The 15,597-nt window shown below is 37.4% G+C and overlaps 1 long non-coding RNA gene and 2 pseudogenes across 1 annotated transcript; all 3 read left to right on the top strand.

Annotated features, from left to right (window-relative positions):
* Positions 1-477: 477 nt before the first annotated feature.
* LOC116405545 lies at positions 478-1,981 on the top strand (annotated as a pseudogene).
* Positions 1,982-2,829: 848 nt separating this feature from the next.
* On the top strand, positions 2,830-3,919 carry LOC116405542. The gene is made up of 3 exons (XR_004218659.1): positions 2,830-3,247; positions 3,498-3,607; positions 3,831-3,919. It is a non-coding gene; the product is annotated as an uncharacterized LOC116405542 (long non-coding RNA).
* Positions 3,920-4,512: 593 nt separating this feature from the next.
* On the top strand, positions 4,513-14,593 carry LOC116405535 (annotated as a pseudogene).
* The last annotated feature ends 1,004 nt before the right edge of the window (positions 14,594-15,597 follow it).

Here is a 15,597-nt window from a genome sequence, read left to right as displayed (position 1 = left end):
TCATCAGATTTAGGGACAAATTTTGATAGTAAAATTGTAAATTTGAAACGTGTTGATTAGATTAAAATTAAACTCAAAACTTGAGTACTACTAATGTATCATTTCTCTCTTACACGTGTGTGGTGACATCTTACTTTCCAATATTATTTCAAGACCACTTCAAACCTTACCTCATTAGATAACTATTTAGTCCTTTGAAACTAGGTATACAATCTTAATTTTAGTTGTTTATAAATTGGCTAAGAAATTCAAATGCATGGTTAGAAAAAACGGAAACTACAATAAGGAAGTCGTAAGAAAACAATTGTTACGTAGTAACAATATGCGTACTATGGTTTGTGTTTTGATAAGACTTTTGTTGTTATGGAGTCATCTAAATATCTTAGTCATCTTTATGGAACACACTTGATGAAGTTGTAGCAATTGTCTTGGTTTTCTTACTAGAGTTGAACCTATCTAGTCTTTTGATTACTTTTATGAAAATATAACTTTACTTACCAAATTATATGTGTTACTTCATTATAATATAACAATTTTGACGCTTTCTGGCCTCTTTCTTTAACAGAGTCAGATATGACAGCAACATCAACAACTATTTTGTCAGTTGGAGCAACTGAATCACTTAATAGTAAACTCAACTCATTTTTCCTATCAAAGTCTACTAGCTTAAGAATCAATTCACACGAGACGCTTCATAGCTTATGTTGCCACAAGGCAGATTCATCCCTTCATTTTGACTTAGAGTCGTCTTTCTTAGGGAAACAGAGCAGAGCTGCCCTATTGCATCATCTTGCTCCAACAGCACAAAAAGTGAACTCGAATGCACACAAAATCTTCAACATAACCTCAAGCCTCTTACAAAGTTGTTGTTCTTGGAGCTGCCGGGAATAGGTCGGCCTCTGGCCCTTCTTATCAAGATGTCGATGCTAGTTGTTTCCTTGAACCTTTATGATATTGTAAATGTTAAGGGTGTTGTTGCTGATATTAGTCACTGTAACACTCCCTCAAAAGTTTAGGATTTCACTAGACCTTCTGAATTAGCCAACGCTTTAAAAGGTGTAGATGTTATTGTCATACCTGCTGGGGTTTCAAGAAAGTCCGGTATGACTTGTGATGACCTTTTCAACATAAATGTGAACCATAGTGAAAAGTTTGGTTGAGGCTGTTGCTGATAATTGTCCTAATGCTTTCATCCACATCATTAGCAACCCTGTGAACTCAACTGTTCCAATAGCAGCAGAAGGACGTGTAAAAGAAGCTTTTTGGTGTTACTACTTTGGATGTTGTTCGGGCAAACACTTTCGTTGTCGAAAAGAAGAACCTTAATCTGATTGACATTGATGTCCTAGTTGTTGGGGGACATGCTGGAATAACAATTGTTACTTTGATATCAAAGACACGCCCTTCAGTAAGTTTTACACATGAACAAATTCAAGAACTGACTGTTAGAATTCAAAATGCAGGAATCGAAGTTGTGGAAGCGAAGGCTAGGGCAGGATCTGTTGAATCATCTTTTCATGCTTTGGACAGAGACAGTGATGTTTAGGAGTGCACTTTTGTGCAATCTAATCTAACTGAGCTTCCCTTCTTTGCATCGAGGGTTAAGCTTGGGAGGAAAGGAATTGAAACCTTTGTAACATATAATCTTCAGGGTTTATCTAAGTATGGGCAAAAGGCACTTGAAGCTCTAAAGCTAGAACTGAAGACAAACATTGAGAAGGTAAGCAAGTCGTAGCTGCTTAAAAACTCGCATTTCCAGAACATGCTTGGAGAGTATATTGAATCCCAATAATTGATTTGTGGCTTTTCTTTTTGTTTAGTAGTTTGTATGTTTTCATTTTATCTCGTAATTATCAAAATAATGTAATCGTTTCATTAGGAGTTCTTAGTAATTTAAAATTTTGTAATAACACGGTTAGCTTAACCAATCAACTTTTCTCTTTGTTTATAATTTGAGTTGCTTGATTAGCTTTTACAGAAACTTGTGAGCTTTATTTCTGCACTTACTAGTCAGCTCTCTTTTTCCACTCAACCATTATACTTACAAAAAATGTAAATTATGGTAAGAAATAAAAAAAAAAAAGAGAGAGAGACTTGATTTAAAAATCGAATGGATTGTTTGGTACAAAGAGTGTGTAGACTATTATACAACCATCCCTAGCTACTGTAATGCTATTAAAATTAAAAATCTTCTCGTAAACACGGTTTCAAAACATTTCTAATTCAAATGTCGTTATATATCTATGAATTTCTTAATTGTTATATTCATTTGTCATTAGTTGTATTTAAAAGGGATGACCAGAAAAACATTAAAACAAGAGGTTTACTTTTGATAAAAGAAAATTTAAATTTAAATTGCTAAAATAGCAAAATGTCATGTCTAAGTGAAAATTATAAATTTATTCAACAATAATCACGGTCGAACTCAAACTCCCAAAAACAATGATTACATTTATTCCCTAATTTGCTAATTCATTTTTGACAACAATAAAAAAATTGAGGTGTGGAACAATGATATTATAAATGCCAAAGAGTAGTTAAGATGCAAAATATAAATTTATATTTGCAATATTAGGTCAAAATGAATGATAATTTAGTTAGATTTTTGTCAAATAAATAAAAATGTGAACCATACCAAAAGCAAATATAGATGCTTTTTTATTATTGAATTTTCATAGAATAAATAATAAAAAAAAGTAGAAAATATTTGCCTTTTAACTTTTTCTTTTTTAATTTTCATAGAAAATATTTAATCCAAAAATTAAATAACTCTCCTCCACGGTCAATTTTCTTTCCCTCTTCTTCAACCTCAACGGTCTCTTTTATTTCAAATTTCTTTCCCCTTTTTCTTCTCCATCGGTTTACTCTGCCTCTCATCTCCCCTTCTCTTCTTCGTCTTCCTCAAACCCTGCGATTTCCTATCTCTCAAATTCCGTTTCGCTCTTCCTATACCTCCAAAATTTCGCTCTTCCTCTCTAACGTGAAGCAGCCAAGAAACTCTATCTTGCGACATACCCATCTCGTCGATCCACCACTTTCTTCTTCTTCTAGCCTTAACGGTGCCGAAATCAAGGGCCGCAGACCCCCTCGGAAACCCAAGTCTTCCAAAGAAAATTCTCCACCGTCAGATCGGTTTTCGATTCCAAATCCTGAAGAGCCCGCTTCCACCTAGGCCTCCCTCTTCTAACCCGACCGTTCCTGAGAGTTCGCTATCACATACTGCTTTTACCTGCAATCCCGATCCAAGGTAATGCTAAAATAATGTTGCTAATATCTGGAATATGGTATTACTGAATTTAGTAAAATAAATAAATAAATAAAAGAAGTATACCTGTAACAACTAACAGTTGTGAGCACTGTCGGAAAAAGGCAATGAATTTGTAAATCGAAGTGCAGATAGTTCTGTTGTTTAGGATGGAAAAGCATGAGTATCACGTTTCTATATTCAACGGACTGGTACTTGTAAAATTTAGGCTCATAATCATTTTATTGTGCAGAGACTGGCAGATGGTTTAAGTAGCTGGTTCCGGAGGCAGAAGCTAACAGGTGCAGCTGGGGAGCGCTTGAAGGAAGCACGCAATATCAACCGATCACTCTCACAACTCGGGTAACCGATCAAAACTATTGGGAGATATTTCAAATTTCATTTAAGCAGTGATCTTTCCAATGATTTTTTTCTTTATTTATTTTGTAATGTCAATTAGTTGGCTAATTATTTATCAGAATGCTTGTTGATATCGCTGCATGTTTTATTTTGTAATGTTTGTACTTTTTAGTTGTGATTTGTGAATATGCTAGGATTGATTTGATTTGCTCTTCTGACTGTTAAGATCGGAATGATGTTGCTCATCTGAAAGAAGGCAGCATCATGTGCTTGAAGACTTGTGGAGTATGGAGAGTGAATGGTCAAATTTGAGGAATCGTATCTGCTGGCTTTGTAGTCCAAACAGGTTGTCTGGCTAACTTTCTTTTTCTCATTTTCAACCAATTAGGATAGCTGTCATGTTTTTTGAATTCCTTGCCATTCTTGAGTAGTAACTTGGCATTTGTTTATTAAAAGGTTTTAATTAAGATTATGGTGTTCATAACTTTGTAGTGTCACACTAAATAACTTAAAAGAGTTAGTTTGACAGTTGACAAACATGATAGTAATGTGATAGTGAGTGCAAGGGTAAAAAGAGCTGCTTCTGTTGGGTTAAAGGGATGTTTGTGTTTTTTAGTGTGATGTGTTTTGTTTTCAAGTTCGTTAGTAGACGTATTACTTAATTGAGCATTTTGATACCATAGCCAGTGTAGGGGAAGATGAATGGAGGGTGCTATGAGACTAGTTAAGACTTATATGTATCCTAATTTTAGTAATATATAAAATTGAGAGAATTTCCTTTGATTTTCAGGAACAAGGATGAATAATCAATGAAAAATGAATGAAAAGGTTTATCCATGCAAGCTTCAAACCAAAGTCAAGGATGTCGATCCTTCCAGGGGAGTCCAAAGTTCCAAGATTGTTTATCCATGCATCATTTTGTCGATCTACTAAGATTAAATTGTCTCGTTGTAGTTGCAAGACTGGAACAATAGACGGCAGTTTACACCACCCAGTGACTTCCATGCTGACGCGATGAATGATTATTTCATTTCTCAGGTAATTGTTCTCAATGAATGTTTTGGTTCTAACGACCTGCTATCTGATCGTAATTCTAATTATTTACTTGGCCTTGTTTCTTTGTAGGCAGTGATAGAAAATACCAGAGCAAATGATATACACAAGCGAGTTCCCTTTTTAGTACCGTTTACTAGCAGGGTTAAGATTTTCACTGTAAGCAAGTTATTTTTTTGGTTTCCTTATCCACAATATTGAATTTCTTGGATGACTGTTAGTTATAGAAATATGTAAGATATTTTTTATTTATGGTTACTTTCTCTATAACTCATTTCACAGACACAACTAGCAGCAGCTAGGCAAAGAATGGATCTCTTGCTGTTTTTGCCAGAAACCGGTTTAGAATTCGACGAAATCATATATTGGAAGATGCTTTCAGTCAGATGAGTGCATTGTCTGAAGTTGATCTTCGAGGATCGGTAATTTCAGACTTCCATGATTTATGAAAAATGAAATTGTTATCTTACTTTTTTCTATCTTTTTCTTTGCCCTCGTGAAAACGACCCCTTCCCTCTTCTGCATCCTATAGTTGCAGAGTTACTTGTAATTGTTTATTAGTTTTTTCTTGTTTGTGTTGGGTCAATTGCTTCACTTTTCTGCATGCAGATACGTGTGTCTTTTGTTAATGAATTTGGAGTTGAGGAGGCAGGAATTGATGGTGGTGGTATTTTTAAAGATGTCATGGAGAACATTACACGGCAGCCTTTGACGTGCAGTATGGTTTATTTAAGGTTATCACGACATTCCTTATTATTAGCATGGCATGGCTTTGTTAATCCTGTAGTATTATTGGATAACATGAAGCGTGATGAGACAGCCATAGTTGTTTGAAATCGCTTTTCAAAATAAAAATAGTTGTGAGATCACATTTCAATATAAAAATTGGTTGCTTGAAATCTATTTCATAAAATTTCAGTAATATGTGGGTATGTATTGTTCATTTTTTCTAATATAAGTTATTTTCTGCTTGGTAATCCAGCAAATTGCTGACCATTTGCTCTACCCCAATCCTGGTTCGGGAATGATACATGAGCAACATCTCCAGTTTTTCCATTTCCTCGAAGTTCTTTTGGCAAAGGTATGGCCATAATTCCCAATCATACATGGAATTTACTTTGGTTGATTAGTTTTTTCTTTTTTTGGATAAGGATATCCTGGTCTTGGCCTTATCATGGAAGATTCTTATATATCTTTCACCCCATACTTTGGTTGAATTTTGGAACATTAATGTATCGCCTGACATTCATAAATACAATGTCATAATTTGAAATCTGCTGTCTTCCTACATTATGCATGTTTTTCTGTTATTGAAGTTGCTGCCCGGTTGTGCTAAAAGTTCTCAAGCAGTCATGCTAAAAGATCTCAATCACATTAAATGATTTTTGACAGGATGTTGTTTTACCCTTCTTCCTGTAGGTCATGTTTGAAGGAATTCTTGTTGATATACTTTTTGCAACATTCTTCTTGAGCAAGTTAAAACAGAAGTAAGGTTTTTAAAGATTTACTGTCTTACTGTTTTGTATTTTGTGCTGATCCACTAATCGTAGTATTGATGGTCATGACAATGACTAGTTGCAAGTTACTTGAATTTTTAGGGTTCTAAAAATCTTACATTTTATTATGGGTGCACTGCCTACTAATGAGATTGTCAATTGCTAACTTCCAAATGTTGAATTTGGGATTTCCATGCTACATTCACTTTCTTGATCTGCAATTACAGAGCTACTCTATACTGGAATAAAGTCTCATCTGAACTGTACATTGCTTTTGATGCTGTAATTGCAAAGCTAGGAAATCTTTATGTATAATGCCTTTTTTTTTTATCATTTATTAATGAAAATGAGAAGCCTTTTTATAGGCTGGAGATTACAAGAGTTGTTAAACTAACTTGGGGTTGAGTTAGTTTACTTATAACTAACTCAAGATACAAAATTGTTAATTCAAATAACTAATCCTAAACTATAAAAATGGTAATTCAAACACCTCCTCTAGGATAAAACTCAAGAAACATAAAGAAGGGGATGTTCTACATTAGCTTTTGTCAAGGCTTTAGCCAAAATTTTATTTATCAACTGTGGGGGAGGATTTGAGAGCCCCAATCTCTACACACTTCTCTAATGAGAGTCTATACCAAAATCAAGATACCCATACCCTCCCACTCAAGAAACTTAAGTAATTGCTTAGAGAAATAACAAAATACTTGGCCCCACTCTAACAAACACATTCCTAAGGGCCCACACAAATAGAAAAAATCAACTAACTCTCAATCATTCTTTCTTCTTCCTATTCTTGTCTCTACGGGAATACACTTTACTATGGGAGGTCTATCATTACCCGCCCCCAAATAGCCACCTTGTCCTCAAGGTGGAATTCAGGAAACTGTTCTTGAATAAGAGCAGCTTGTTCCCATGTTGCACTTTCAAGTGTCCCCTCACTCCAACGGATCAAAACTTCTAAGTTGTCCTTTTTCTATTGTTTTGCGAACTCCCAATACTTCTACGGAGACACTTGCATAGACAAATCAGCAGCCAAATCTTTTGAAATTGGGAATAATGGCCTGTTTGAACCACGACCTTGCGAAGAACAGAAACATGAAAGATGGGTGTATAAGCGATTCCTTGGGAAGGCCAAACGGTATGCAACGAAACGAATTCGTGCCACGATCATAAATGACCAATGAATCTTGGGGCCAATTTGGAGTGCTTAAAACGGCTGAGAGAGGACTGTTGGTAAGGGCGTAACTTCACATAAACCCAATCATGAACCTTAAACTGAACCTCCGTCTTTTAGCATTAGCATATTTGACCATTCGCTGCTGTGCTTTCAGTAAATTGGCCTTCAAAACACCCAAAATTTCATCTCTTTCTTTCATCAAATGGTCTACTTCATCATTCACCCGCTCGAGCCCTTCACATACGGTAATATAGAGGGTGGTCGCCCATAGAGGGCCTCGAAGGGGGTCATCAATGTGGCTGTACGGACTGTTGTATTATAGCTCAATTCAACCCAAGCTAGCCATTTAACCCACTGTTTAGGTGTGTTCATAGCAAAACACCCTAGATATATCTCCACCCTCGATTGACAACTTCGTTTGACCATCTGTTTGGGGGTGGTAAGTGGTGCTTCGTCTCAACTGAGTTTCCAACAACCTCCACAACTCTTCCCAGAATAGACTTGTGAAAATACGATCACGATCCGACACTATACTTCGGGGGCATCCATGCAAACGAATAATCTCTCGCATAAAAACAGCAGCAACCACTTTTGCACCAAATGGATGTTTCAAGGGAATGAAATGTGCATACTTGGAAAGACGATCCGCAACTACCAATATAACATCATAACGCTCGGATTTGTGGAGCCCTCAATAAAATCCATACTAATATCTTCCCACACACGGTCCGGAATGGGTAATGCTTGAAGGAAACCAGCCGGAGTTAAAGACAAGTATTTGGCTTGCTGACACACGGAACATTCAGCAACATAGGTGCGGATATGGGCTTTCATACCTCGCCAATAGACCTCCCTTGCTAGCCTTTGATATGTTTTCAATGCACCATGATGTCCCCCTATCGGGCTGTTATGGAACTCAGCTAATAATAAAGTAATATCAGGTGAATCCTCCTCCTTGTAGCAAATATCCATCTGGAGCTGGCTGTCCATTTATCAAGGACAATCGAATATTGTTAAGAGATTCATTTCCAGCCACTTGATCGATGAAAACCGAAGGTTTAGCCCGCCCACAATACTTACGAGGCCCAATTCAAATACCGGTGGTAATCTCTATAAGGCATCGGCCGCTTTGTTTTCCAATCCTTTCTTGTACTCAATCACAAAATCATACCCCAATAGTTTAGCGATCCATCTCTGATATTCTCCCCGATAGCCCGTTGTTCAAGAAGAAACTTCAAACTTTTCTGATCTGTACGCACCACAAAAGGCTTACCCAATAGATATGGTCGCCATTTTTGAACAGCCAGCACTATTGCCATAAGCTCCCGTTCATAAACAGCCTTAAACCTATGGGTAATAGGTAAAGCTTGACTGAAAAAGGCCACTGGTCGTTGATTTTGCATTAGGACAGCCCCAATACCCACACCCGAAGCATCAGTTTCCAGCACAAAACTTTGTGAAAAATCAGGAATACCTAGCATCGGGACAGACATCATTGCTGACTTTTAACTGCTGAAATGCGTTCTCGGTCGTCTCATTCCACTTAAAGTTACCTTTTTTTAACAGTTGTGTCAAGGGGGGCAGCACAATAGAACCGTAGTTTGCAACGAATTTCCGATAATACCCCGTTAGCCCCAAAAAACCCACCTAGCTCCTTCACGTTCTTGGGTGCTGGCCATTTAACCATCGCTTCTATTTTTGTTGGATCCGCTGCCACCCCCTCTGAAGAAATAACATGGCCCAAGTATTCAATTTTGTCAACCGCAAATTGGCATTTTTTAAAGTTGGCTACCAGTTGATGAGCTACTAGAGTTTCCAAAACCATTGCCAATTGGTGCAAATGCTCGTCCAAGGACTTGCTGTAAATTAAGATGTCATCAAAGAAAACCAAAACAAACTTGCGTAAATATGGGCGAAGAACATCACTCATGATTGATTGGAATGTTGCCGGAGCATTTCAACCCAAACAGCATCACAAGGAATTCATAGGGCCCCTCGTGGGTTCGAAACGCTGTTTTGTGAACATCGGCTGCCCGCACCCGAATTTGCTGATAACCTAACTTTAAATCAATTTTGGAGAATATGGTTGCCCCAAATAATTTGTCCAACAGTTCATCAACAACAGGAATCAGATACTTATCTGGTATAGTGGCAAGATTCAGTGCTCGGTAATCAACGCAAAATTGCCAGCTACCATCCTTTTTCTTAACAAGGAGCACTGAAAAGGCACTTTTGCTTGGCTGAATTATTCCGGCTAGCAGCATTTCCTTAACTAGTTTCTCTATCTCATCTTTCTAAAATTGGGGATAACGATACGGGCGCACGTTCACTGCACGAGCCCCTGGTTCTAATTCAATAGCATGATCATGATCGCGAGGTGGGGGTAATTGATTGCTTGGTTCAAACACAACGCTAAAGGACTGAAGAACTTTTTGAATTTCTGGTTGTAGTTTACTCAAGTAGTCTGCTATGTGTTCCCTTGCTTCGCCCACTCCCCACTGTACAACTGCACTTAATTCGATTGACACGCCTTGATCTTCCTTCTCAAAGGTTTTCATTATCGATTTCAGTGACACTTGGGATCTTACTAAACTTGTATCCCCTTGAAGAATTACCACCCATTCACCCAATGAGAATTCCATCTCCGACAACTTGTAATAAAAAATTACTTTCCCTAACATTTCCAACCAAGTAACTCCTAATATAACGTCAGCACTTCCGAGTGGTAGAGGGAGAAAATCGTGAGTGATTGATAAATTGGCGATTGTCAGGTTTACATCCTTACACACACTGGTTGCTTGGACTATGCCTCCGGTTCCCAGAACAACCCCATATGCATCCATTGTTTCTACTGAAATTTTTTAGCTCTTTGACTACCTCTTCTGCAATAAAATTGTGCGTGGCCCCCATCGATCAGCACCACAACCTCACGTCCCCTTATTTCTCCTTTAATTTTTATGGTTTTCGGCGAATTGAAACCTACCAATGAATTTATCGACAGATTCACTATTTTTTTTGTATTGACTTCCTTATTCCCGTTGGTTTCGATTTCTTCCCCCACTTGATCGGTTTTGTCACTTAAGTCTTCCCCTTCTTGTACACAATGATGTTCAATTCACGTCTTTTGCAGCGGTGCCCTAGACTAAACTTCTCGTCACATCTAAAACACAAACCTTTTTCCTTCTTAATCGCACTTCGTTGTCAGTCATTCGACGGTATGGTTGAGACAACGTACTCTTCGCGCCCGATTCCTGCGATGAAGTAATCGTCGTGGACGAGTACGACGAATTTGGCTAGGGTTAATCGTAATCGTTCGTGATGTAGCGACCCGATCTGAGGCCTTTGACCCAGTTTGACTTCTCGACCTGCTTGGCCCACTATTTGACATTTTAATTGATAAATTAGGGTTTCCACTTGCCCCATGAATTCTCTTCAATTGAACCACTCGATCATCTTCTCAATTATTTGGGCCATTAACATTTTAGCCTCTAGGCCCACTGAATTCAATTTTCAGATCTCACTTTGAATCTCTTCCTTCAGCCCACACACAAACTTACTTTCTAGGGCTGCATCACTCATATCTTTAAGGCCGACGAAAATTGTTCAAATCGCCGCCGGTAATCCCTCACGGTGGTCTCCTGCTGTAATTTCATCAACCTTGCGTGTTTATCTCCTTGGTCGGACGCTTTGAATCTGGCCCACAGAAGCTATCGGAATTCTGTCCAGCTGCCGATTTTCTTTCTATCCTCCTTCCATTGATACCAGTCCAAAGCTTCCCCCTCCAAGCACAGGACCGCCGCATCCAACTTATCTCTCTTCGTCAGATATTCACCACAAAATAGCGCTCCACACGTTGTAGCTATCCATCCACATTCTCTTCTTCCTCCCCTTTAAATATCGACACCTCCAGTTTTCGTAGCCTCATGTCAAAAAGGGGTATCTCACGAATATTTGGTGCACATGGTACTCCAACTCCCTCATCCACCACTGGGTTAGTTTTTTGTTCACTTTTTTCTTCTTGAACTTGTTCCTCATTCATTATTCCCTTTCCCTTGTCCGTAATCATTCTTTCACTAGATGTGGATCCTTTTGAAGCACTTCCCATCACTCCCATCCTGTGTATTAACAATTTCATATCCTCACTCAATTTTTACAGATTATCCTCAATCTTTTGTTCAGCCATTGTACTTCGAACTTCTGCTTCCGCAAATTGTTTCTTCATCTTCCTTTCAAATGCTAATTGTCGTTCTTCTACTTGTAAAAATTTTGCTTCTACTCTACTTTCCATTTCAGTCGTCCCTGTGGTTACTCCCTCTAAACCTTCTTCCAGTTCAACTATCCTAGCTTCCATCTTACCAACCATACCAGGAAAGATGGCTCTGATACCAAAATTGTTAAGGCTTTAGCCACAATTTTATTTATCAACTGTGGGGAAGGATTTGAGAGCTCCCCAGTTTCTCCACGCTCTAATGAGAGTCTATACCAAAATCATATGTCCAAAAAGATACCCATACCCTCCCACGCAAGACACTTAAGTAATTGCTCAGAGAAATAATAAAATACTTGGCCCCACTCTAACAAACACATTCCTAAGGGCCCACACAAATGGAAAAATACCAACTAACTCTCAATCATTCTTTCTTCTTCCTATTCTTGTCCCTACGGGAATACACCTTTACTATGGGAGGTCTATCAGCTTTCTATATAATTTATGAGAGTTTAATATTGCATGGTTGCATGGTATAAAGATGGAATAATATTTAACCCAACATTGAATATTTCCAATGTTTATCATCACAACATGTATAACTATCTAAATGACTTGCCATCCTTGGATCCTGAATTGTATCGCCACCTTATTTTCTTAAAGGTGTGTATTCCCTGGTATCACTTTTAGCTGATACCACACTTAGCCTGTTGATCAATGATCTAGATCAATCTAGTATCCTGGTAGAATCTTTTTCTCACTTCTTATCTTAAATCATGAAGGTGACATTCCTGAACTAGAGCTATATTTTGTTATTATAAACAATGAATATGGAAAGCAAATTGAAGAAGAGCTACTTCCTGGAGGAAAAAACCGTCGTGTCACCTGTGAAAATGTCATCACATTCATTCATCTTGTTGCCAATCATCGTTTGAACTTTCAGCATAGTTTGTCCCTTGTTTATCCAATGTGTCTCCCTACTCCAATGTTGATTGAAAACATGTCCTCCTCAGATACGACAGCAAAGTTCTCATTTTTTGAGAGGGATTCAGCAGCTTATACAGAAAGAATGGATCAACATGTTCAATGAGCATGAATTCCAGGTATCACTAACTCACTGAGATAGTAACGTGGTTTGCATGAAAAGGCTGTTTTGCTGTTATATAATCTCTTGATGACTCGTTTATCATTGCACATCAACTGCCTCATGTGCCTTGAATCCTGTTTCATGCTAGTATTAATTATACTATTTGGGAAAGAAGTATGTTAAAGGAGGAACATTTTTTCTCCTAGACCATACAAAGTCAGTAGGGTTAAGCACTTAGATTTGCATTTTTATTCTTCTTATTGTGTGGGTGTGTGGGTGGGGGGAGGGGGGAGGGGGTTAGTAGTTTTGATAATGTGCCATTGTCGACCTTTAATTTTCATGTGACGTGAAACACTAAACTAATTAAAGCAAGAACCTAGAATGATTAGGAGTACACTTGATCTTGTGATCTGGGCAGCAACCAACCAAAGCCTAAACCCTAGAGGCATCAGGGTCTTCCTTATTGAGTTCACCTGAAGGAATAGATGTGGGTTTCCTTGATGAAGTGAAGATTCAGGTTCTGGATAAGGAAACTAGTCTTCCTTAAGATTCAAGTTGTTCATTTTCGAAGAGGCACAATGCTCGTAAAAGTGTAGAGGCAGAATTTTACTAATCATTAAAATCTGAGAAATAAACAAAGTGAACTAGATTATTTTTAGCCTACATGGACTCTAAGTGGTGACAACTGAAGTCCTTGTAAGGGGAAAAGATGTGGGAAAAAAAGTTCCCTTGCGATGGGAAATGATAAGAAAAACATAAAGAGAACCCTAATTTAGGTCAAATCATGGACTAATGGCTAAATACTATGAAGTTTTGTTGCTGTCTTTTGTGGTTCCAGGATAAATCGAGTTGCTGTCTTTGACTGATTTATTTCATTTCAGCTTTCAATATCAGGTTCACTGGACAGCTTGGATGTTGATGACCTACGGACACATACTACTTATTCAAGTGGTTATCATAGGGTAAGTTCTATTAAACCCTTTTTTCTACATATGTATTTTTGTTTCTTCTCTTTTCTGCGTAATTGTTTTGCATATTGTGTTCGATAAAATTTTGAAAAGTTGAAATCTTGCAAGAAGATTAGTTACAATTAATCTTCCTTTGGAGGTTTAACAATTCTTGGTTTAGGATATCGATACTAGATTTATTGTAGTGCAATCGGAATTGTGATGTCAAGTCAATTAAATTTCATAATTGTAGATGATGTTGGAAGATCTCACCCGGGTAATTGGGAGATGGTTTTGAAGTCTTTGGAGTTTAGGGAGTTGGTCATCGTTTAGATTCTTTTTAATATTTTTTAATTAATTTCGAATTCATACAATGTATATGCCTGTATTAGTGTTTGAAACAGGGTGATAAATTGATTACCATTATTCATACTTCTAGTCCTCTCTTATGTTTTATGACTATGAAAACAAACTTTGGACTTGTATTGTTTGTAATGCTCTGTTTGGTCAGGCACAACCATGATCAAGAAATTTGTGATAGAAACGGAGAAATATCTTCACTTTTTTAATGATGTTCTTTTATGCTTCTGCTGGATTGAAAAACCAAATGTGGGAACTTCGGAATTTGAATTTTTATTTCATGCTTTCAGGAGCATTATGTCATTGAGATGTTTTGGGAAGTTATCAAAAGTTTCTCAGTGGAAAACCAAAAGAAATTTCTGAAGTGAGTATTTTCATTACACATCAGTTGGTTACTTCTTGTCTCAAGTTGGCTTAAAGAAAAACTGAACTTCAGAAATATAACAATTGTATCTTGCTTTTTCATTAGGTTTGTAACTGGTTACTCTCGAGGACCACTTCGTATCCTCATTATTCTTAATTATTTGTTTTGGTTTCCCTTAAGGGATAAGTTGGTTCCTTCTAGAGCTTAAACTAATTTATCCTGCTAGCAAAAATCATGTGAAAAAGTAACTCAGTATGAGACAAGGTACATTTCTGACTAGTACTTTATTGTGCAGAGACTGACAGATGGTTTAAGTAGCTTTAAAACAAGTAGAATAAATCTTATTGATTTACCTGTTCCGGAGGCAAATAAGCTAACAGGTGCAGCTGGGAGCGCTTGAAGAAGCACGCAATATCAACCGATCACTCTCACAACTCGGGTAACCGATCAAAACTATTGGGAGATATTCAAATTTCATTTAAGCAGTGATCTTTGCAATGATTTTTTCTTTATTTATTTGTAATGTCAATTAATTGGCTAATTATTTATGAATGCTTGTTGAATCGCTGCATGTTTTATTTTGTAATGTTTGTACTTTTTAGTTGTAATTTGTGAATATGCTAGGATTGATTTGATTTGCTCTTATGACTGTTAAGATCGGAATGATGTTGCTCATCTGAAAGAAGCAGGATCATGTGCTTGAAGACTTGTAGAGTATGGAGAGTGAATGGTCAAATTTGAGGAATCGTATCTGCTGCTTTGTAGTCCAAACAGGTTGTCTGGCTAACTTTCTTTTTCTCATTTTCAACCAATTAGGATAGCTGTCATGTTTTTTGAATTCCTTGCCATTGTTGAGTAGTAACTTGGCATTTGTTTATTAAAAGGTTTTAATTAAGATTATGATGTTCATAACTTTGTAGTGTCACACTAAATAACTTAAAAGAGTTAGTTTGACAGTTGACAAACATGATAGTAATGTTATTGAATAATGACATTCCTCTAGTACTTCTGCCAAAAGGAAATCTTTCCCGAGCCCAACGAGTGATATTAAAATCCCCACCTATGCACCAGGCCACGGCCGAACAATCAGCCAAGGAAGACAATTCGGGCCAAACCAATTTCCTTTCTCTGCAACCACAAGGGCCATAGACATTTGTGATCCAACAAACCTTTTTGCACAAAGTGAGGCATTTGATTGACAAAGAGAGGCGTCTTTTAATGACCTCTGTTACAGATATTTTACTGCTGTCCCACATGGTAAGAATTCCCCCAGAAGATCCAACAGAAGCCACATAATCC

Source organism: Cucumis sativus, unplaced genomic scaffold, assembly GCF_000004075.3.
Source record: "Cucumis sativus cultivar 9930 unplaced genomic scaffold, Cucumber_9930_V3 scaffold116, whole genome shotgun sequence".
NCBI classification, from domain to species: domain Eukaryota; kingdom Viridiplantae; phylum Streptophyta; class Magnoliopsida; order Cucurbitales; family Cucurbitaceae; genus Cucumis; species Cucumis sativus.
This window is presented reverse-complemented; position numbering and strand designations above follow the sequence as displayed.